The 23017-nt window shown below is 48.6% G+C and overlaps 1 protein-coding gene across 2 annotated transcripts in view; it reads right to left on the bottom strand.

Moving 5' to 3' along the window:
* Window positions 1–22104, bottom strand: part of Pxb (putative Hedgehog signaling attenuator pxb) — a 300094-nt gene extending 277990 nt beyond the window's left edge. For both annotated transcript variants that reach the window (XM_076800775.1, XM_076800777.1), the window contains exon 1: window positions 20771–22104. The gene's annotated coding sequence lies outside the window, so the exon portion shown is untranslated. The remainder of the gene's footprint in view (window positions 1–20770) is intronic.
* Between the last annotated feature and the right edge of the window lie 913 nt (window positions 22105–23017).

Below are 23017 nucleotides of genomic sequence, written 5' to 3'. Positions count from 1 at the left end.
TTATCAATTTATAGCAGATCCAAGAAGACTGAGAAAGTGCTGAAAAATATCCTCCATTCGAAAATCAATTAGGTTAAAGCAATAAATAGACAGGAATAAAAATCGCAAAAACGTTGAAAAATTCATCAGTTTCTTGACGTTGACGAGATAGCAAATAAGAGCCGCCATCTGACGGCTCGTTGAAAGTCCAATGCGACCCGGTATTGATGAGCCAACCCATCAATTACAAAAATCTGATCCAGACGTCTGGGGACACGTCGAAAAGAATTCTTTCTTGGTCTCGTGTTCCGAATCAGTTCTGCTCAGACATTCAGATGCAATCCGTGTCTATTACCGAATTATTCCGAAAATATGTTGATTCGATGCGCCGGGGCGTCTGCAACGTGAACGAGCCTTAACGTAGCGAATCTATCTGCGGGATCCTTAAATATTCGAGCGGCTTTGAGCGTTGTCGCGAGGGATCCGCCAGGGAATTCGCGCGTATCGACGGGGAAAAGCGAGTCGAGGGAGGAGGAGGAGGAGCGAGGGTGATAAAAGTCTATCTTGCCGAGCGCGCGATATTATCGCCGGGAACTATTTTTTAGCCGAAGCGGCAGGGGTGAACGAGAGAGAAATCGTTCTTGCCTCGCGTTGATTAGTTCCGTTGCGATATCTCTCGACCCCTACCTTTCGGTCCCCCGAGGAAACCAGATCGAGGAATGCACACCGGCAACGAAACCCTCAGTTCTCTCTCTCTCTCTCTCTCTTTTCCTTTCCTTTCTCTCTTTTCCTCTCGTTTGCACGTCGATCCGATCCGTCTCCGTTTCCACCAACCTCCGCTCGTCTGGTCCATAGACACACAGACTGTTCTGGTAAATAACCCTACGCGGAAAGTTAATGCCAGCCGTCGACCATGCTGTGAAACTTCACGCTACCGTGTACAGGTCGCTCCCAAAAGAATGGCTCCGCTCAACCCTTAACTGGTACTGTACGATAATTGCAAATATCAAGTTTCTTTAACTTCTTCGGAACACTTAGTATTACATTATCTGAAAATAGATTATACAGAGAAAATATATCAATGGTGGAATTTCGAAGGAAGAACTGTGAGCAATGAAATTTAAAATAGAATGTTCACTTCGAACCATTTTGAAAGTTGATTTGCAAATCAAGAACAGTCGGCAGTTTTTTAGCAGGGTTTTAACATTCCGCGGACCAATGTCCAATTTTCTTTATTTAAAGTCTGGATTAGTACGCGGCCGGGCGGACTGGAACGATGTTTGCGGATTTTTCCTCCTCGCTTGTTGCACCCTGGACCTCTGTTTGGGTAAAGAATTGCGGTCACGTTGGAGATAGCAACGTGTAATGGTTTAACGCGTCGACTGCTTAACCAGCAACCACAGAAATTCCATGAGATCGAAATAATTTATTTAATGAAAGAAACAAGGGAAAGTTACGGTTCAGCACGGTGGTTGTGCCTTCAACCATCTTTTATCTTGCGAGTCTTAATTAAAATACAAATTCGCCCGTAGCATTCCGAGTGCGATTATCAAACAATGAAGGTTAATCTTGAAATTTGGAAAAATAAGTGCATCGTGCTTATATTAAAACGGTATCGCATACATATGTATGTACGTATGTATATACAAACTGCAGTTATCATATTAAGAGCTTGTTCATTTTTGCTGTTTTTAAAAGCGTTTCGGAATTTTTCCTGGCTGAAATGAAAAACGATTTTAAAATACTGTTTGTGAAATTTTATTTCCGAACGTTTCAGCAGTAATATGACATTTTTGCAGGCAATCAAACCTCGAAACGTTTTATTCACTCGCTGCCTTTATTTGCTCAAGTGCCGCCCAAACGTTATTACACTAACTAATTTGCTAAGTAATTAGAAAAAAAAAATCGCACGGGAAAAATGCATTCCACAAAGATAAAAGATGAATAATAAAAAAAACTTCTTTTCTCAGAAGAAAATTTGCAGGATCGAGAATATTTCCAGGTCGGAACCTGGAAGGACGAGAAACATCAGTTTGTAAGGACGTGTAGAGCAGACGGCGCCCTCGCTATAGTGCTCGGAGCATCCTAGGTGATAGATAACGGGGTGGTCGTGGTCCCGGCCCGTGCTCCCGGCAACTTCGGCCCACCGCCGATAAATTATTCGACGCGCTGTTTTCCGCCAAAGATTGTTTTCCCTTTCCCAACGGGGGGTCGGCAGTGACGGCGCCCGTTGCACCGAAAGAAACAAGGACGAACCCCGTTCACCCTCCTGCGGGGGTTGGGGGCACAGGGCCGAGTTGAAGAGGGTGTAAAAACTGCGGGGTTGCCGGCAGGGCGTCGACGATGGGGGTGGGTAATCCAATGTTATTCTGCCTTTCAGTCAACGACACACGGCCACCCCTCGTGGCTTCGCAAAAGAGAGAGAAAGAGAGAGAGAGAGAGAGAGAGAGAGAGAGAGAGAGAGAGAGAGAGAGACGAGTTTACGCGCTGAAAAACTGCGTTCCGCTCGCGTTGCTGAACGAGTCGCATGAAATTCTACATTTTTCTTTTTTCGCGATGTCTATCGTCGTCGTTAGAAATCTGCTTAAATTTCTTTACAATTTATTTTCCGTGTTTATTTCGCGAATATTTTCTGCCGGGGGTAGTTGTATTTTTCTCTGTTCGAGACATTCAGCACTGGACCAAAAACAAAGATTCAATCATGGTTAAAAACCGGCTCTCGCGCAGACAGGTCTCTAAATAATCTCGGTGTGCGAGCAACAAACACAGTTGCTTAGAAAGAGATCGTCTCGCGACAGGAACACGCCGGAATCCGTCTGCCCTCGGAGATTGACTTACCGGGAAGGGGTTGGGAACAAAGAGCGCCGGGTAAATCGAAGAATTCGTCTTCCCGGAGACACCACGATATCGTATACAAACTAGCCTCGTTCGGTGCGGGGAGAGGCACTCGAGCAGAAACAGAAGGGGCTGCGCGCTCCCGTAGGGGGGGTTGGGTAATCTAATGTCGCCGTGCCACACACTCGGCGGCAGTAATTTTAAAGGGAGACTGAATTTGCGCGCGGCAATAAGCCGCCGTGCTTCCGAGTGGCCCACTCGAATTGGGGAGCGAGGAAGAAGAGGGGGGAGGGGGCGTGTTCTGCTTTCGACAACGAACAACAAAGAACATTCACGTGCTCCTTTTTGATCTGTGTCGAGGGACCGAGTTTGAGTCCACGATTCCTTAAAAATCCATTCCAACTAATCCTGCCATTAGAATCCGCGTGGATGTCCTTATCACTAGGTTTACGGGACCCGTCAAATGAGATTGTGAAGATCCATCCACGTGGAATTACTCAACAAACTTATTTCCTTAGGTATATATTATTTAAAAAATGCCTGAAAACTTGGATAAACACATTCTTCTTATTTTTATAAAGTAATATAAAATGTTCCGTAAACCTAGGGTTAAAAGACCAGCAGCGCTGTACTCCTTTTTTGGGATTCGATTTGCGGGACCCTCCCCGATCGTTTAGTAGCCAGATGCGCACACATCGATCCAATCACGTGCGTTTATTTAAGCTGTTTGTTCGCGCGGAGCCGAAGAAAAGCGCGAACGATTCCGTCGCCTCTGTAATGAGCCAGGAGCTGTTCCACACCGGGGAGCCGAGAGCGCTATCCCTCGCCACTTTTTAATCCTGTTTTCCGGGGGGCGAGCATCGAACCGCCGCGTTCAAAGAACTCGACGGAAAAGCGCTCGACGATCGATAGACCGTCTTACCGCCCCCGCTTTTTCCCTTCCAACCCCCGGAGAACCTTTTCCGCTTCGTCGAGTTAGTAGTTCGCGTTCGCGTCGGGCGACGAAATTTCTTAAGGCTCCGTGGCCTCGATCCGCCGGCACGGAACGAACGGACTCGGCGCCCAGCCGACCGGAATTGAAACTCGGAAACGACGACTGTCAAACGCTTGGAAATCGAAAGTGAGCTCGATCGAGGGACCCCGGAACGTCCGCGGGATCCTTTTAGCGTCGAGAGCCGCACGAGAGCCTGGGAAGCTCGTCGAGTAGCCTCCTGGAGTCGCTCGAGTCCTTCAAGGTCCTGGGACGTTCCTACAATTCATGACTTTGCTGTTAGAATTCGTGGCGGCCCTGGAAAAGTTCGGTGACCCCCGAGACCGAGACTTGGGAGACCTCGGGATCTCAGAGGTGGAGATTACGATTGAACGCTATGGAATCACCGGACTGTCCTTGTTGAGGTCATCTTAGGGAGTTCATAAAGTCATAACCTTGTTATTGGAATCCGTATGAGCGTCCTTAGAAGTTTTAGATGTTCTCAGTAAATACCTTGGAGATCCGCTACAAAGCCCTCCAATACCCAAAGCATGCCGGAAAGTACCTTGCGTTCGAGGACTATCAGAACCTCTTGAAAGCTCCCTAAAAATCGTCGACAACCCCTGTACCCCATAAAATCCGCAGAAATTTAATCAGGATGTCTGCGAGCACAGCTAGGCGACTCTATCAGCTTTTGGCGAATGTATAGACTCCCTGGACATGACTTAAGGAGCCGTTAAGATTCCTGAGGGTCTCGTGGCGTCTGTAGAATCCCGGGGATTAGCATTTCAATCCCGGTAGATGTAGTTAGAAGCCCTTAATGGATCTTGAGGGGTTCGAAATCGAAAGCGAACAGGCGCAACCGTCCTCCGCGACCTGTCTGTCTGTGTCTCTCTCTCTCTGTCCCTGTCTCTGTCTCTGTCTCTCTTCGGGGTCTCTCCCCTAGGACCGGTGTAGCCGATAACGCGTACCAGATTACGTCATTCTGTTCGAGGTCCGAACGACAACGGCCGCGACACGATCGGAATGCAACGACGAACCGTAACACCTCTCGAGGAACGATCGGATATCGCGCCACGCGCGTTTGCACTCCGATAACAAAGGTGCGCTCATGCGCGGCCGCTGATAAACGATTGGTCTACCGGGAATCGTCGTGTCGAGACGGCGATAGTCGACACCGCGGCCTGTCTAACCGATAACTCGTAATCGGTCGGATACCAAGCAATATTTACGGAGCGAGAGGAGGAAACATGCCGTCGATACGACGATACCGAATATCGCTCTGTCGACGCGGGACATCGATCCGTTTGGCTACCGGTGTTTGCCCCCTCGATCGTTGGATCCCCGCCCGACAGAGATTACCGATCGAACGGGACGAGCCGATCCCGTGATTCGTGCTTCCGTAGATCGTAATTGTTTCCGTACTAGTCTCCGTTTTTAAAATACTTGGAATATTGGCCGCAGATGAGAATCGAGTAAAAATTTCTTACCTTAACGATCGAAAATCATTTTCTGTGACCCGACACGTCTCAAAGTGGCAGCAGAAATTCAATCTGTGAAATCAATCGATGGAAACCATTTATCACATCTTACGCTCTACAAATCAATCAACTAATTTCACGTCGGTTCGCCGCGCGATTCATAAAACTTCAGAAAAATCATTTATCTCGTGTACGATGTAGATATATCTGTGGAGAACGGGGGAAAGCGGAAGAGGACGAGCAGAGGAAATCATTTAACGGCTTTGATAGCTCTTAATATGTCCTGAAGGACCCGGCCGCGGCAGGATTAAAAAGAGGATTACTGGACCGGAGGCACGGTTTGTGGGGCGCCGTTGCTTATATCACTTAATTGCGCGTACCACCGCGTTAAAGGGAGTCTTTGACGAGGTCGATAATTACTGTGTGGGTGGGCGTGTGTACACCGGACGACAACGACGACGACGACGACGACGACGACACGATTTCGAGCATTCAAGCGTCGTTACTTTGATTATTTTCTAGGCTGGCTGGCGGCCGCCCGCGGCTAATTTCACGTTCGTTAGTTGCCCAAAGCACCGAGAGTAACGGGAAAGTTATTTACCGATCCGACGGGAAAGGCACGGGAACGTATGCGATACGTTACGTACGCTCGATTTACGAAATTGTTTCGGCTCTTTTTCCGTTTTTTTTTTTGACACGGTCGACGCCCCCGCTCTCTCTCTCTCTCTCTCTCTCTCTCTCTCTCTCTCTCCTGCGCTCTCGACGATCGATTTTCCCGCCGTTGAAAAAATGTATACACTCGGGAAATTGGAGCGCCGAGCTTTTCTAGGATAGCTCGGTTACATTCTGCGCCGCTGCCGAACTATCGATGCTATCTTCTCTCGTTTTCTATCGGGTGTAAAATCGAGGATGATTTTTCATTCTGTTATTCATAGATTTGTCTACAACGCGCATGCAAGTTTTAATACGTTCTTCGTCCCGCTGCACGCAACGACCACCATTAATATTCGGACTCTCTTAAAAAGATGACAACTTTTATTCGATATTTAGTTTTCCGCGTGACTTGGAAAAAAAAATTTCGAAAAAATTCCGGAGAAAACACTGAAAGTTGTTTCTCGCAACTTTTTTACGTGGGTCGATGTTGAAAATTTTTAAAATACGTTTTCCGTCGGTAATAAATACGTATTCTGAATGTTTCGACGAACCATTTATTTTCATAGGTTTCTGTCGAATTTTTTTGCGTTTATTGTCGGAAAAATTTGTCCAAAGCCCAAAATAATATTTATACAATAAATCATGCATTATCAAGCAGTTCACGTTAACGAAAAGCAATATTTTTGTCGGATTGGAACACTCGCTATTGAAAACAATTTTTGTTAATAAAGCTGGATATTACCACGAACACTGAACATACGTAATCGCATTTCACGGATGAAACATTGACTTGAACCGGTGGTTTAATTTATTTCTAAGCAACAAGTGTATTTGCTCGAGGGAACGGCAAGCTTGAAAATTAAAATTCAATTATCGCGCACAAGAATTAATTGTCACGTAGAGAATTGCAGCACCGTTAGTCGATCGCCAGAATTGTCCGCTATTCTCTTTTCGAAACGTTGTATATTTTAGCAGTTTATTAAACCGAGCCTGCACGCCGTGAATTGTAAATGTGACATTACGCTACTTCCTACGAAACCGCTAATCTCTCTTGACCCGGACGATTATATTACCCATTATAATTCTCGATCAACTTCCCGAGTCGTTCTAAAACATAGTGAACGAGCGTTGCAGTCGGCGGTCTGGGATTTTCAGACGATTTTCTCGGGATCGTAAAGGGTCACGCTCTCGTAAGCGGCTTTCTTCATTATGCAACGGTTAAAATGCATCCGAAGTGTACTTGGAGTAATTCGGTCACCGTATCGAGATAAGCGGCGACTATTGCGGTAAGGGGGCCAACATAATTTCCTGAGATATAGCGTTTTCAGGATCGACGGATATACGGCCGATTGCGAACCAGTTTCTGGCTACTGGTGTGCCGCGTTGCTGCATCGAAATGTAAACGAGATTTTACTTTACTTTACTTTACTTTGTGGATCGTTTGCGTCACGCGTCACGGAACGCTTATCGGCTGGGAGTGTTGAAATGTCGATAGTGAACGTCTTATTTCCCACGTTTGTATCGGCGTTATTATTATTAGAAAACCGCGCGCCGTTGCGACAGGAGCTAAGACTGTGTAGGTAAGAGAATTAATGAAAACCTATCGAAACACGAGAGAAATTCTGCATTTGGTATGCGGTAGTCGAAATTAATATTAGAGCACACGATTAGATTACGTCTTCCTAGCGAAACTTGGAGACTCTGGCAAGACTATCTATCTCTCAAGAATCTTTAAGGGTTCCTAAAAATCCCGAGTACATCCATGGACTTCAGCAATGACGCTGAAGAGAGCTAAAAGCTCTTGGAGATTTTAGCACGATCATAAAATCTCTTTTCATCGGAATCCCTCTAGTTGCCCTTAAAAATCTAACAGACACTGGAGATCTTTAAGAATCCATCGGATTCTGGGTTTTAAAGTGGAATCCTTGCAGATGTACTTAAAAATCCTTAACGACCCTTAAAAAGTCCATGGACTCTCCAGACTCGCTTTAACAATCATTTAATCGAGCCGGAGAATTTTACGCGTTTCCTGCTCGGTTCAGGAGTGTATGTAACGGGTCACGAGGTCCTGAAGAGTCCTCGGTCTACCCAAAAAGTTCTTCCAAATTCCAGAAACAAATTAAAAGACAGACTAAAAGCCCGATACGGCTCGAGGAGAATAAGAACCACCTGGCCAGACAAGAGATCGGCGTGGCCATAACAGAAACCCAATCTTCTGTCAGCAAGCCGACGTCATCGATCGCTCGGCAGTACCGCGAACGCGAAAGCGAAACAATTCCGCGGATCTTGTGCGTACAGTCGACCGGGTAAGCATGTTTTGCTTTGCAAAAAGCGCGGGCTCAGCGACGGTCGTTGTTTCTTTCGCGCGGTTGCCGGTCGCGGGTGGAAAGACACGCCGGAAATAATCAGCCGGCCGATTTATGAGAGTTCAAAACGGCGGACGCGAACGGAATTCGTGAAAACGACGTTGTCCCGCGGCCGATTCGCGGCGCGGCACGTGCGCGCGGCCAGAAATCGGCGGAATTGTCGGCGGACAAAAGATCGCAAGAATCCATGGCGGCGGTGTGGCCCCCGGAATGGTTAATGGCCAGGCGCGCGATGGTTACGGGTGATTTGTGCACGATTGTTCGTCGGGTCCCGGGGCTCGTAGAACCCGCGTGATCGTCGGTTACCGAAGCGGGTACCGCGCCCGCCAGCAACCCGTTTCGGCTGCGGTCTCTCGCACCCGCCGCCGTTCGATAAATCGATACCCACCCGCGAAGGTCAAATTTGCTTAGTAAATATTTTTCGAAATCCGTCGGTTTTAATGTCTATCGCTGCTGACGGCATTTCCGCCGAACCTTCGCCGGCCGCAAAACAAATCGTCGTTTTGCTGCCGCGATAGGCTTTTCTCATCGATCCGTTGTACGATCGTCCATTTAGGTCGACCATTCACTATTCTGCAATGTTAAAACTTGAAACGAACAAAATTTTTCACTGTTAACGCGGCGCCCACGGGGCTCTAGTATTTTTAATTTACAATCGAAGCTCTTGCTATTTTTACGAAATGGTCGGTTTTAGCGCTCCGTAAAAAGTGTTCAAACAGGTAAAAGTTGAGATACGATGAAAAGTCCACCGACATTGGCAAGGCATTGGGAGCATGAAAACCGAAGACCGAAGCGGCGAGCTATTTTAAAAACATAAAGTGACTTCGAAAAAAGCTTTTTGACCTATAGACCGGCACAAGTTGTTCGATCGGCAGTGTGTCGAGGTAGCAGAGCGTCATGTAGATCGACCGTCTGCCGAACCCATTATCAGCCACGCGCTATCCGAATTTTATCAATGAAAAAGCCTGTTGATGCGATAGAAAGCGTAGAGAGAGAGAGAGAGAGAGAGAGAGAGAGAGAGGGAGATACAGGATGGACCCAGATTCTTTGAAACGGTTCGATCGCTCGAACGAGCCGGTTCCGAGGGAAACGTGAAAAGCCAGTCGATTCTATTGATCGATTAAAGCGTCGACGCCGGATGCGGCCACGGAAGCGTGGAGGTGGGGCACACATGCGCGTGTAAACATATAAAATCGTGTATTATACACGGTAACGTAACGTTTCCGGCTCATACATAGAGATGCGAGTGATTTCCATACATATCAGTTTCATTTCGTTCGAGTTCGCTACCCTACGGTGCCACCGCGTGGCTTTCACCGTGTCGCGAGGTTATGGGGGTGGAATGGGGACCGAGGCCGCTTGGCACCGCGACGTAGGCGTCTAATCTATGGGTACATCGACGGCGACCGGACCCCCATCGAGCGACAGATGTCGTGCTCACAATGCTCGTAACGAACGCGGGAAACATTATTATTTCGTTTTAATTCGATTCCGTGAGCGCGAAGGGGTCACCTCGACTGTAACTCACCCCTTCGACGATCGATCCGCGCCTAGGCCCGACGATTATCATCCTTGATCGATGAAATCATTCAGAAAACATCGACGAATCACGTCGAAATACCGGGGCATTCTGAAAGCTGTAAATTTTAGACAATTTTCAGATACAAAATGATTCTGTCAACTTGACGTCAACGTTCTCCCAGCACGGACGGTATTGAAACTATCCACGCGATGGCAGCACGGGTCTGAGCCGCGAATCTTGAGTATAAAATCAATATTAAAATTCGTAAAGCCTTTTACCGCAAGTAATCGCACTCGAGGGATCCGCACGCGGGTATGGGGTCTTCATGGAGTCTCTCCAGCTTAACCAGAGACAGGTAAATCGCGTGCGCGCTATTCCCCGCGGCTTTTACGCTGCAGGTCCCCGTTGAATAACCGAAAACTCTGGCAGTCGTCTACGGCGGCCGCGTTTAAATTATTAACGATATCGGGAGCCACGAAACGCGTCGGCGGTCTCGCGAATTTTATTTCGAGTCGGCGTTTCCCTCTCTATCTCTTCCTTTTCCCCATATCTGGCCCATGTAAAAAAGGCCACCGACGGGCGTTGACGGGCTTCAGCATTTGGCACCAGTCGGAATCTCGCATTTACGGTATTAGTTTTTACAGGACGAGATGGATGCGCTCTCGCGAACAGATTGCCGTTCGTTCCGCGGTAATTATGCAAATGGCGTGTATCGATTGCCGGTTAAAAGCGCGAGCAAAAATAATGGCGGATCGCGGGACGATCGGTCTGGACGGCAGCGTCGAGGTTGGTCGTTAAACGGGAGGAGGAGGAAAAAAAAAATGTTTCGAAACAACCTCCTGGGGATCGGATCATCGGGCTGACTGCGCCAGATGACGCGATAGAATGCATCCGAGTCGCCTGTTTTCCGTCGTGTCTCCTTTCACTCGGTGCACCACCCACGCGATCTGCACTCTTCTTCCGAGCCGCAGGATTCTTTCATTCGCCTCCGCGTTTCGCAATTTATCACCGAGCTTCTTCGAGCTTCTCCCCCGGATGCGAAACTGTCCGCGATTAAACGCTGGCATGACCTGCTCGTGAAATGTTACGTGAATGCAATCGCTGGGCCGCGGTGCATCTTCATGCGTTCGCGGGGTTTGCAATTTTATAGGCTGCGAGGGAACGTCTGCATGTCAAGTTGATGCAGTTGGAATTGCATTCTGATCGGATTCTTTTTGAAATATTTCATTCGCGGCATCGACTGACAGCAACTTTACAAATCCGAACAATTTACAGCGAACCATTCTTCCAAATGCATAATTAGTTTTTGTTCAAACGTTGCGTTTTATGTATACTTTCTGTCGCTGCCATTGTCGTGGGACAAAATCAATTCATCAACCGCTACTATTATTATGGGACAGGGAATTCAATTTATACTTGTTACAACGTTCCATCGGCAATATTGTATATTAGCAGAAATCAATATCATTCGTCCTGTGTTTTCGCTGTGAGCAACTTTTCAATCAACAGGAGCAATTGTTTCCAAGCTTCGCGGAATAATTTGCAAAAATAACGGAAAAAATGTACAAGCTAGTATCGACAATCGAAGGAATAAAAATACTAATTAGCTCGGCAACGATCTCCAGAAAGCAGTCCTTTAAATCAGTCTCTCGGCAACACGCAAACAGCAGCATCGAATAATTTCCATTCTCTCCGGTCCTGGTCCCCTTCCTCGGAGATTAGCTCTCGGAGTCGTCGTTCGCGCGCAATGGAGCCACTTAAAGAAACAAATAAATGTAATTGTCCGTCAAGCACAGAAACAAGGCACTCCGTCGCGTCGGCGCGACCCTCTGTGTCGTTCTTGTTCGTCGAAGGGGTGAAAAAGGTAGGCTCAGCCTACGCAATCAAACAACGATCACGCCCCTTAATGACCGAGTGACTGCTGTTACTCCTTCGTTCTCTTTGGGGGTGGTTCGCGCTCGGTGTGGGGTCGAAACAGCTGCGAGTGACACAGCCCCAACCCCCCGTAGTCGTTCTCTCCACTTGTACATATCTCGTCCGGGTTCTCTGCTACTTTGTCTCTCTCTCTCTCTCTCTCTCTCTATACTTTGTTTCTCTGTTCGTCTTTCGGGCGTTGTCGGAGCAGCGGCGGCGACGGCCCTCTGCTCGCCGACACCCCATACATAATTACTGCGACTACCGACACGTCTCACCCTCGCGGCAGAAATTTGCATTATCGAGCCGCCCCCGCGAGAACCAACCCCCGGGACTCACACCCCCGCGAGCGCGATTATTAAGGAATCAATCACGCCCCCGGCGTTTTACGGCGAGCTGTCGTCGCGCGGCTTGTCGCGGATTTCGGGATTTCCCCGTTATACGGTTTGATGCGATTTTATAACGATGTTTTGTCCGCGCGCGATCGCGATGATCGACAAGCCCTTTCGCTCGGATCAAATCGCCTGGTAAATCGCTTGTCAATCGACGATACAATTACGAGGGAAAATTGTAACGCAAGACAGTTTGATAAAGACTTCACACCGATCCCGTGGTAGGAATTCGAAGCTCGCGAGAGTTGAACGGGGTAAATGGCGCTCCACGACGGAAACAGCCGGCGGATGTTCTTAGAGCGAAGCCAGAAAATCGAGGACATATATCGAGATAACAGGGCCGCTTCGAGTAATTTTCGGAAGTGGCGAGGATAGCGGAGAGGAAGGCAGTAGTTAGATAATGCGATCACACGGACAATTTCCATAACTACCATTGTCTTTGCGCAATCGCGTTCGACGAAGGTATCCCGCAGTCTCCGTAGCGAGCTTCCGCCTGCGATTTCGCCTCCAAAGACGTCGGCAGGGGGAGACGGAACTTGAATCTCGAGCACGCAAAAATTGCTCGTTTTTTGGAAGAGGAACCGGGAGACGCAAATTGCTTTTGGGTATTTTATTTGGTTATCCGAGGCTCCGCCACCAACGCGCATTCTCCTCCGAGAGGCTATGGAGGTCAAGAATATCGTGAGACTTTCTCCACTTCGGGTCATCTCGGGAATGCTCAACCGCCAAGAAGAGAACGAGAAAAGGTGTGCTCGAAAAGATTCGGTCGACGGGTCGAAAAACTTTTGGAACGCCTCCAAAGGTGCCGTCGAGACGTGTCTCGCTCGTAAACGGTCCTCCTACTCGCGCGGATACTCGTGTATTTCTGCGAGCAGCCGCCGCCGCCGCCCCCGCGCTGTCGTTCCCTCTAGTGAATAAATTAAATCGACTCGCCCGGTGCCCGTTGACGCTAAATAATACTTAGCGCCGGCTTAGCGAGCGGTGTTTATCCGCGAGCTGGCTGCTTCGGGGCCATTCCACGGATGATCCCTTATTTCATGTCGCGCTGTCGCGATCGTACGCGAACTCGCCGGTTTAGACACGGAAAATTTCCTCCGGTTGCGAAACGAATTCCGCGCGTGCTATTCTAATCCTCGAAACAATAACTCCATGTCGAGCTTGCACATGTTCGCAGGACCATCCGTAAAGAAGATGCTTCGAGCTTTGAAAGGAGTCCAGGTTTATCGTTATACGATTCTTTTTCACGAACTCGGGACAGTTCGAATGTAGACGATCGTTCGCGGAGCGGAAATTCGACGTTGAAATGTCCAATAATATTTTATGCTGCATTTTATATCGCATCGTATGGATTGTCTAAAGCAAGCACGGAACGTTCGTGGAATAAATTATGTCATTAAAAATTGATTCTCCAATATATTCGAAATATTGGGACTGTGCATAACAAATCGCAATAATGCATTCTCACTCAACATTTTATGCCGAACAGAATTATTGCACGGGGCATTGGCGTGACAGCGAACTTTTCAGCGTTCTCGTGTTCTTTGACTGTGATAATGCACGCGATAATGACACCATAATATTTACTCGATCCATAATGTACCATTAAAAGAATTGCTTTCTTTACCTTTCCGTAAATAAATATCCGGTTTTTCAGCGTCACAGGGTTAAATTAAAATAACGAAACAAAAGAACAGCACTGCGAAATATTCTCGAACTCTTCGAAGCGGTTCCTAAACTCGTTCATGGACTCGAGCGGTTGTCCGACGCACTATGCTGGCCCGGCAGAAATGACTATCACAGCTCACGTAACGGTGCGCGCCACTGGAAGCCATATTTCGCGGTATTCTTGCTGGTCCGTGGAAACTTTACGTAGGATATCTTAACCCTTTACTCGCTCGGATACAGAGCGATACGAGAGAAGATGCCGGGCCCGTGAGTTGTGTAACGACGCTCTGAGAGCTCCCAGTGCAAATGCCTAAGCCTTAAATTATTATGCGTTAACGTCCCCGAAAGCTAGTCAAGCTCGCGCGTCTCTTTCTCTCGCGCGCGATGACGCTCGGCGTGTAGTCGGGCGCGACAAATTTTGTACGTTACACAGAGAGAACACAAAGTGCCACCGTGTCTCTACCGCTACTTCTAACTTCGCCTCTAACACACGCCTGTTGATGACCGACTGCTGTCTGCTGCCGCACGAACGCATCTCCTCGCTGCCGTTTCTGTGCCGTTCAACCGGATGTCTGACTTTGTTTGCATCATTCCACTTTCCGCTTGACGCTAACTTTATCGTCCTCCGTAACCCTTTCAGCATGGATCACGCCGGTTTTCGAGCTTCCTGCTCGAGTCACACCACTCGAATTTCGCACGGAAGAAAGTGCTTCTACGAAGCTTCTAATTTTATTTATTTCGCGCAACACGTTGAATATACCAAGATAACTTGTAAAGTTTTCGCTTATAAATCTCGGTAACAACGTTCGCCCGAACGAGGGAGCGTTAAAACTTTCCGGGGACCGCCCGAGAGGAGAGTATCATCGACAACATACATCAAGATGATAATCGTCGGGTCCTCCGGACAGCATTTTTCCGCGAGAAACATTATCAAGAACGACTCAAGAGACCAATGTTTTGCGGCCCGGTCGAAAAAGCCCGGTCCGTAAAATCCCAAAAGCTCTCGACGTGATAAAGCTTCGGGATCGCAGAAAGTTCGAAGGCTCTCCAGGGCAGAATTGAAGAGCAAAGGGCTGAAAGTGGAACTGTATAAACGTCAATTTGAGCATCGGATCACTGGAAAGGGTTGGCGAGGACCGTTGAATCGGGGGTTGGGCGGCTTGCCAAGAGAGCGGGGGCAAGAGGATCCAGGGGGGACGAGTGGACGGATAAAGGCGAGAAAAGTTGACTCGTAAAGAGAAACCAAGAATCGGCTAAGACCGGGGGATCGTTTCTGGGTGGCATGGCGGTCTGGGTGTCGCGGCCAGACGACGGGGGACCGGTTTTCCGGAGGGTTCGGGAGTTAAAGTTTTCCCTCGGCTGATGACCGGGAGAGACCGTCCCGAGGCCCTCCCCGATAGAGAACGGGAGGAAAGAGTGTTTTACGATAAAACTGCTCGGATCCAATTTATCTGACGCGGCGGCGCTCGAGGAACCGGGTCGTTTCCGGGCTATCGTTCCCTTCCATTTTTCCATCGGCGCGGCGCTTCCCTTTCGCCCGCGCTTCGCAGCGCTACGCAGCACGCTTCGAATCGCCTCTTCGGACGGATATATTCCGCGACTGGTTTTCGGCTAATGGCGAACGCCAGGCCGGTTTCGAGCCTCCATCACGGGACATTTACCCCGCCGCGCCGTTCGACGTCCAAACAGCTCTTCCACAGAGGATCGAACGCGAAACCCGGTGGGATGAAACGCACCTGTTTCTGCGTTTTCTTTGACGTATCTCCCGTGATCCTGGAGCAGTGCTGCATCACCGTTTTTTGAACGGTGCTAATTTTTGACACAATTTCACCTGTCTACTGCATGTTTAACAAGTTCGTCGCCGCGTCACCCATATGTGGGTGACGGAATTATTTGTGCAGGTTTTAAAATGAATCTTTACGTTGATATATTCGTTGTACTAAACTTGATTAGGATCTGTAACATGCAAGAAAGGTGGAGGATTACTCGGTATCATAGATTTAATTTTCTGCAATTTTTATTTCATTCGATAACTTACTTCGATTTTATGGAATTTTTCGGGTTTCTAGTTGGGCGTTCAAAGTGTTAAAAGAAATATTTTTGACCTCCCAATGAACAGAACGGAGAAGTTCGCCAATCTCTGACACGATATGAATTGTGGACACTATAAGAGTCATAATAATAATAGATCTTGTCACTGGAAATGAAATTTTTATCGATTCCGGAGGTTTACAATCTCCTACGACCGTCACTCCGGCCGATATTCATTTCCCAGGTGCTAGACACTGCGCCCCCGAAGATTAATTACTCCAGGGTTGAATCGGAGCTCCGATTCCCATGAATTGAGATCGTTATCGCGACCCCTCCCCTCCAGCCCCTGCCTGCCCTGAAGATCGTCTTCTCTTCGGGAGCAACGTTTCATAAATGAAACTTCTTTCGCGATAATCGCGAGCCGGAGAGAGGCGTGCCACCGTGAGAGTGGACAATGTCAACGGCGGAAGAAGTCTAATTAATTCCTCTCTTTCCCGCGATACGTCGAAAAAGCGGGACAGCCTTAACGAGAAAGTCCGGGGGGCGATAAAGCGATGATTTATGCGGTAACTTGTAGCTCGATCCGCGGTGCGCGACCCGGCCCTATTAAATAATGACGCGAAAGCCAGGAAGCTCGCGTGACGTTGACTAATACCGGCCCTGGGAAGCCCTTGATTAACACTTCGGCAATCTCGAAAATTCCACGAACTCCCAGCAATGGGTTTACTCGAAGAAAAATTCGCTTACAATAGCGACGGCAATTTTTATTGTGAATCAACGAGCAACTCTCAGGAACGTATACTGATAGGCTTCCGATGAGTAGACTGAGAATTTATTTTTAAATGTACGCAAATAATATCGTGTTTCTGACGATGTATTGAAAATCTCAGGGGCTGCTTTAGATCTCGGAGCAGGTCTCGGATAAGCGTCGGGAAACGATTGTTTCGTAGACTTCTGCGGGAACAGCAGCTCGGAAATCGAAAAGCGGTGGGAGCGGATAAAAATACGTGAAATCATGATGTCACAACGGCTCCGCTCGAACAACCGCGAGGAATTAGCGGGCCGAGAGGAACGAGCTTGTTTACAAGACGGTTTACACGACCGTGGAATTTTCGACGATGCGTTTGTCTCCGAGGAAGTGGAGCGAATCCTGCGTGGGAGTCGTGTTCTCCTTCTCCTGAGAGAGACACACCACCGGAGAAGACAATGGGGCTATAATTTCTAATGGATGTAGAAATTGCAGCGCTTTAAACGTGTCAATTTTTTGCCAGCCTCGACTCTTACGCGAGCCGAGATCTATTGTGTTGTTGTGCTGTAAATTCTGTTCAACTCGCAAACGAGACCGATGATAAACGTTCCACGATTTTTATAGATCGTATTAGATTTTGAAACACTTTACTGTGCATTGTTCAGTAGATCTGTGCGCGATAAGCTGTTAACATTCTTACCGAACCGTTTTCAATTTGTAGAATTTTTCAGTCCAATTACAGGCTAATAAATTGACCGAGTATTAGTTTTTCTGTAGGTTCAGATTTGGGGCATTCGTTGTTTAATTGGAAGATCGATTTTATTAGAATTATATTAGTATTGTTCACTGTTGGACAGTTTGTTAAACAAGACTTTACTGCACAGGTATCGTAACAATCAAGATTTTAGTATACACAGGCACCCTCTGTGCGCTATAGCGTTTCGACGCAACTCTATCAAACCGATGACAAGTAACGCGGCCCCTGAATGGCGTAACAATTCGCGCGACACGGGGGACGCGTCATAGGATGACTTTTAATTAATTATACCGACAGTTCGCCGGGGAACGCGTCGTTGACGGTGGATAAACAATTATCGGCCTCTCTAACGAGGGTAGGTTGCGGCGATGCGCCGCCGCGACATCGAGCATAGTTCGATAATTTTTATCCACGGTACGCATATCATTGCTGAATTTTACTCACCCTTTACACAAGACTGTCGAATTAAAAATATATAGTTACTTAATACAGTTACAAATCCTGAGCGTTTATTTGATTGTTCTCTCATTTCTTTCTTATTTGTTACCTAACGAAGATGTTACCATAATCCGTTAGAGAGAGAGAGAGAGAGAGAAAAAAAGAAATGTTAAAATAATCCATTCGTTCACATAACGCTACAGTAGGTACATTTGATTGCATTATGTTTCCGTTTTACCTTTCTCCGACGTAAGCTACGTCGAGAAACTCGTTTCAACGTCATCCGCTGTTCCACAAGGTCGTAAAATGAAGAAGAAACGCATCGTCCAGATAAGATGTCAAGCATCTTAAAACAACCTTGATGACAAAGTCAAGTGATACAGTTTTCTGTCCCGTAGATTTTATGCAACCGGAATTCCAACAGAGACATTTGCATGTCCTATTTCCCACGAGTAGATTGCAGAACTTTCTGCGTTCACGGTCTACAAGCATAAAAAAAAAGACCGAGCAAAAACTCGTGTTAATCCTGATTCATCGGAAGCGCTAACGAACCCAAGGAATTTTCATTAAACTCCAGTTCCACTAAATTTTCCAATGAGTGTACACCTCCGGTTCGTAAGTCACGGGATTCCAGTTTTTGCCTCAAAGAAAATCTTGATTATGATACGGCTCCAACTGCGAGTACGTAAAACCGTCTTCCACATTTTATACCACTCTAATTTACTACTGAAAGTATTACCTTCCCGAATTATTAACCCGGGACAGCGGCGTAAAATAAACTCGGCGGCGGATTAATAATTACGTTCGAAATCGCCGAACAGCAATGTTCCGTTTCCTTTTACAGTCACTAAAAATCAACGCGCTATAACATACGTTCTCCGCGAGTTGCTCAGTCGCGGAGGCGGGTCGAACGCCTCGTTTCCAACGAATACATAAATTAATATCGCGCGGCGCGGTGGTCGTGCGCATAATGGAGAACGTTACCCGAAGATATCGGTTCGTTTCAAGGTACGCGTGGTCTCGTTAACGAATTCCTTGACGTTTCCGCGGGACAATCAGCGGCACCGGGCCCCGACCTCGTTAGAGTCGCGCGATCGAAATGTATTTAAAGATGCCTTTAATTTTCGCCCGTTATCGCGAGCCTTCTCGCCTCGTTTCGGTTCCCCCTTCGAGAAACGTGGGGCACAGACGGGGGACTGGACGAGTATTTACGGCGGTGCGCGTCCGCACGCACTTAAATACACGATATCTACGTAATTCCGGTTCGCCTAATGGAGATAAGCCGGAACGTACGACGCGGTTTTCTCGGATGGCGTAATGAGCGAGGACACGGGGTCCTTAATAATGCCCTCGAACCGTTTCCCCTCCTCCTTTAGCCCTCTTCCCTTCCTTCAGGATCAGGTCCTCTCGCTTTTACTGGCAGGATGCTGCGGACCCTCCTGTCCTGGCACGGTGGACGCAGGTGCGCCGGAATTGCCCGACCGACTCGCACAATCTGAGCCTCTCCACGGCTTTACGAGCGGCTAAAGCCCAGCTTCCGACGCGTTACCAGCGTAAGGTTACTAAGCACTCCGGGGAGATTCGATAACCTCCTAGCCACCGTGACATCGGTGACGAAATAATTAATCGACGCCTGCTGCCACCGGGAGACGACGCGCCCTTGACGTGTCAGGGTCAATTCGGTCCTTGCTTCCCCCCGGAAGCTGGTTTCTAACCTCCTAGAAACTTTCCCATCAATGGTATTTTTAACATGTCCTTAATGTCAGGGTCACTCTGATTTCTGCGAACAAGAACCTTCTAGATGCAGGTCGAGATCCGAAATTCCACCGTAACCGGCGGAGAGTGAACTCGTGGCTGCAACTCTCTTCGACTGGATGCACCAAAGAGCTGGAGAGCTTCGAAGAAGGGAAGAATGGTGCTATTGCCCTCGAAGCATCGTCGGTGGAAGGTTAGAACGCAATAGACCGGAGATTCTACGGAGACGGGCGAAAGGTCGCGCAAAATCGAGCAAAGGGCGCAAAAGAAACGCCTGCTGCGGGCTACGCGGGCATTTCCCGCGGGATCGGCCTTCGACATTCCCCCTAGCAATCTATATATATATGCATTTCAACTCGGAGGTACATTGCTTGGCTAATAAACAGGCTGCGGATCTTCGGAGGAATAAATTCCTGTTTCGTTCCGATTCCTCCGAAAATCGATCTGATTGTTTTGGATTTTTTTTCTACTAAACTACATTATGTGCTTTAACGAAACTTTGCATACTTGTTTATACATGGCTAGACTATGCTTGTGAATTTTTGTATATTGATATCGCCAGTACCATAGTAATTATTCACCGGAGATAGAGCACATGGTACGTATTCTAATATGCAGGGCCCACAAATGGCTGAAGACTCGAAGAATTAATTTCAAACTCTGAAGCTATGTTCGATGCATAATTAATTCGAACTTTAGAGGATCGCTTTCTTCATCTTCCGTGGCCCAGAAGTGGCGCGCAGTTCTACTAATTAAAATTGTTCCGAGTTTTTGATTTTAGAGGTCTCGGAACTCAATTACTGCGCGAAGCCAACCGAGAGGAACGGTCTGCTTCTCCGAATTTATCGCTCCTACAATTCTGATACTATGGACGTACAAAAATTCAGGAACGTGACCAAAGCATGTACGAACAAATCTGCAAGGTACCAAAAAAATATACAATTCGGTTCAAGAGAGAAAAATTCCCAAAAAGTACAGTCTCTGAACGATTCAAGAAAGAAGCGAGTCGGGAAATATGGGTTTCTGCTCTTCAGGTTTCGCATCTCCCACAATTCTAAAACTACGAAGGTACAAAAATTCAGGGACGTAACCAAAGCATGTACAAACAAATCTGCGAGGTGTCGAAAAGATATCTGGTTCGGTTCAAGAGAAAAAAAATTCCCAAAGAGTGCCAATCGTCCCAAGAGACAGTTCGCTCGAGGAAATATGTATTTCCGGCGAAGATCCGCAGTCGGCGGTCGAATGATCGATGGCAGGACCTACCTTTCGATCCTGAACGGAAGCGCCGTATGTCACGAGTGCGCAGTCAGCATTCTCCGTACCTCTCCTTGTGTCCAGGCTGCCCTCGGTGGCCGTCGGTGCTCTCGGAGGAGTGTGCGAGCGTGTCGTATCGTTTCAGCGGCTAGCATGCATGCAGGCTTCAAGTTCAGGGTCCCAGTTCCCGTGGTGGTTCCAGAGGAGCAACGGACAACCACTTCGGGCCTGTGTGCACCGCGAGCATGTAATCCGGATCGTTTCGTGCTCTTCGTTTCTCCACTCCGAATCCCGGGGCCGAGTCAAAGTCCTCTCGTAACTTTCCCCCGGAGCACGCGTTGCACGCTTGTTTCCCCACTTCGAGGCGCACCTAAGACGCGAGCTATGATGCCTGACCGCGAGGATCCTTATCCTCTGAACTCCGTCGGGGAACCGCGGATCTACCACCGGCCTAGCGATCAGTGACGCATCCAAAGTTCCTCGAGTTAATCGATCCTCATTACGAACCACTTCGATCCTCTATCTCTTCCCCACGGGGCCAGAGATATACTCTCACGGACCAAATTGTCTCTCCTTCTCACTCCCTCTCTCTCTCTCTCTCTCTCTCCCCCTCTTTCTCTTTTCGCCGGGCTACCGGTTACTACCGCCGATTACGGCGATTTTATTGTCTGCTCGAGATCGAAGCTCGCGGCCGATGTCCGATAAGGCGCTAACGCGCTAATTGGCAAACGGAGCCCGCGTACCCTATCCCTCGAGTTAATTATATTTAATTGTCGGCCCATTAATTGTATCTTTAATCACCCGGCGGGGCCCGAGATACAAGCCCGTCCGCCGCAGCCAGCCAACCAGCCAGAGCCCGTACGTCGAAAAATTAACGATCCGAATTAGACCGGCTCTCGTTCGGCTCTGCCGCGGGAGAAGGGAGAGAGAAAGAGCGAGAGAAGACCGTCTCTCGAGCTCGCACTCCACGATGGATCGTCTCTCGTTAACCTCTCCTCTCTTCAATTCCCACGAAAATCGTAGTCGTATATCGACCCGGGGAGCAAAACTCCTAGCAGAGAAACTATACCCTCTCTCCCGCCTCTCTTCGTTCGTTTCTGGAACCTCTTCGGGTTCCGCCGGAACACAGGACTCTCTCGCTTACAGTTCCCCGACAAGCTTCACCGGTCTCCCGAGAGGATCGTCCGTCCTGCTGAAAAGAGTTTCGCGCGGAAGGAGGGTCGTCCACTTTCTCCTGCTTAGGGCGGACCCTTTCTTCGTGTCCCTGCGGAACGCACCCGACACAAAGTTCCCTTATTACGCGGATCGATCGGTCTCTTCGTCTTCCTACTTCACGAGAGCAAGATCCCTACTTCGGGAGTCCTCGGATCCTCTGGATCGGCTCCTGGTAATATCCACGATCACGCCGGCACTCCACGAGAACCAGATCACGGAGCGATCTTCGCTCCCGATCCATGCGAGTAGCATGAGCAACCGTGCCTTTCGCTGGACTGACTTATAGTCAAGGCTAACTCCTTCCACGCGATTAGGGTTCCCGTTGTCGCGAAACTGCCGGCGAGTAAAGATCGAAAGACAGTGCTAACTCGCGTTGCTATCCGCGAGTAGCCTAACCGAGCATGCGTCCACCTATGCGATTCGATGCACGCGATTAGGGTTCCCGATGACGCGAGCAGGAATCGGAGGAGGTTGTAAACTCGCGGCGCTACCGCTTCTCACACGTAGCCTAACCGAGTTCGGCTAACCTCGGCTCGGGAACCACGCGATTAGGGTCCTTGTAGTCGGTAAATTGCCGCGAATCCGTTAGCAAGAATTTTCCCCGCGAGCAGGAATCGGAAAACGGTTGCGGCGCTGTTGCTCCCCGCGAGTAGCCTAACCGGAGCGTGGGTCCAGCCAGGTAATTCGTCCCACGCGATTAGGGTTCCTGACGTCGCGAAACTCGGACGCGGAATCCGGTGGTGGCTCACCGAGGGAGGAGGTAACCCCGCAACGAAGCGGGTTCTCGGCACGACTGAGAGGCTCGAACCTCGACGCCGAGAGAGCCACCCCCGCGAGAGGGTGGCGGGCCGAGAAAGGGAGGCAGAGGGTGGAGGAAGAGGGACGAGAGGAACGGAGAGGGCATCAGCGGAAAGCACGGGAGTGAAAGAGGGACCGGTGCGACGCGCGCGCGCAGTCGCCAATTCGAAAGCCGAGCGACGATATTAATTACATCCTTTTCGAGCGACGGAAACGAATCGAGCAAGCCACGCCGGAATATCA

Source organism: Halictus rubicundus, chromosome 15, assembly GCF_050948215.1.
Source record: "Halictus rubicundus isolate RS-2024b chromosome 15, iyHalRubi1_principal, whole genome shotgun sequence".
Classification (NCBI taxonomy): Eukaryota; Metazoa; Arthropoda; class Insecta; order Hymenoptera; family Halictidae; genus Halictus; species Halictus rubicundus.
Note: the sequence above shows the minus strand (reverse complement) of the source record. Positions and strands in the feature narration are given on the sequence as shown.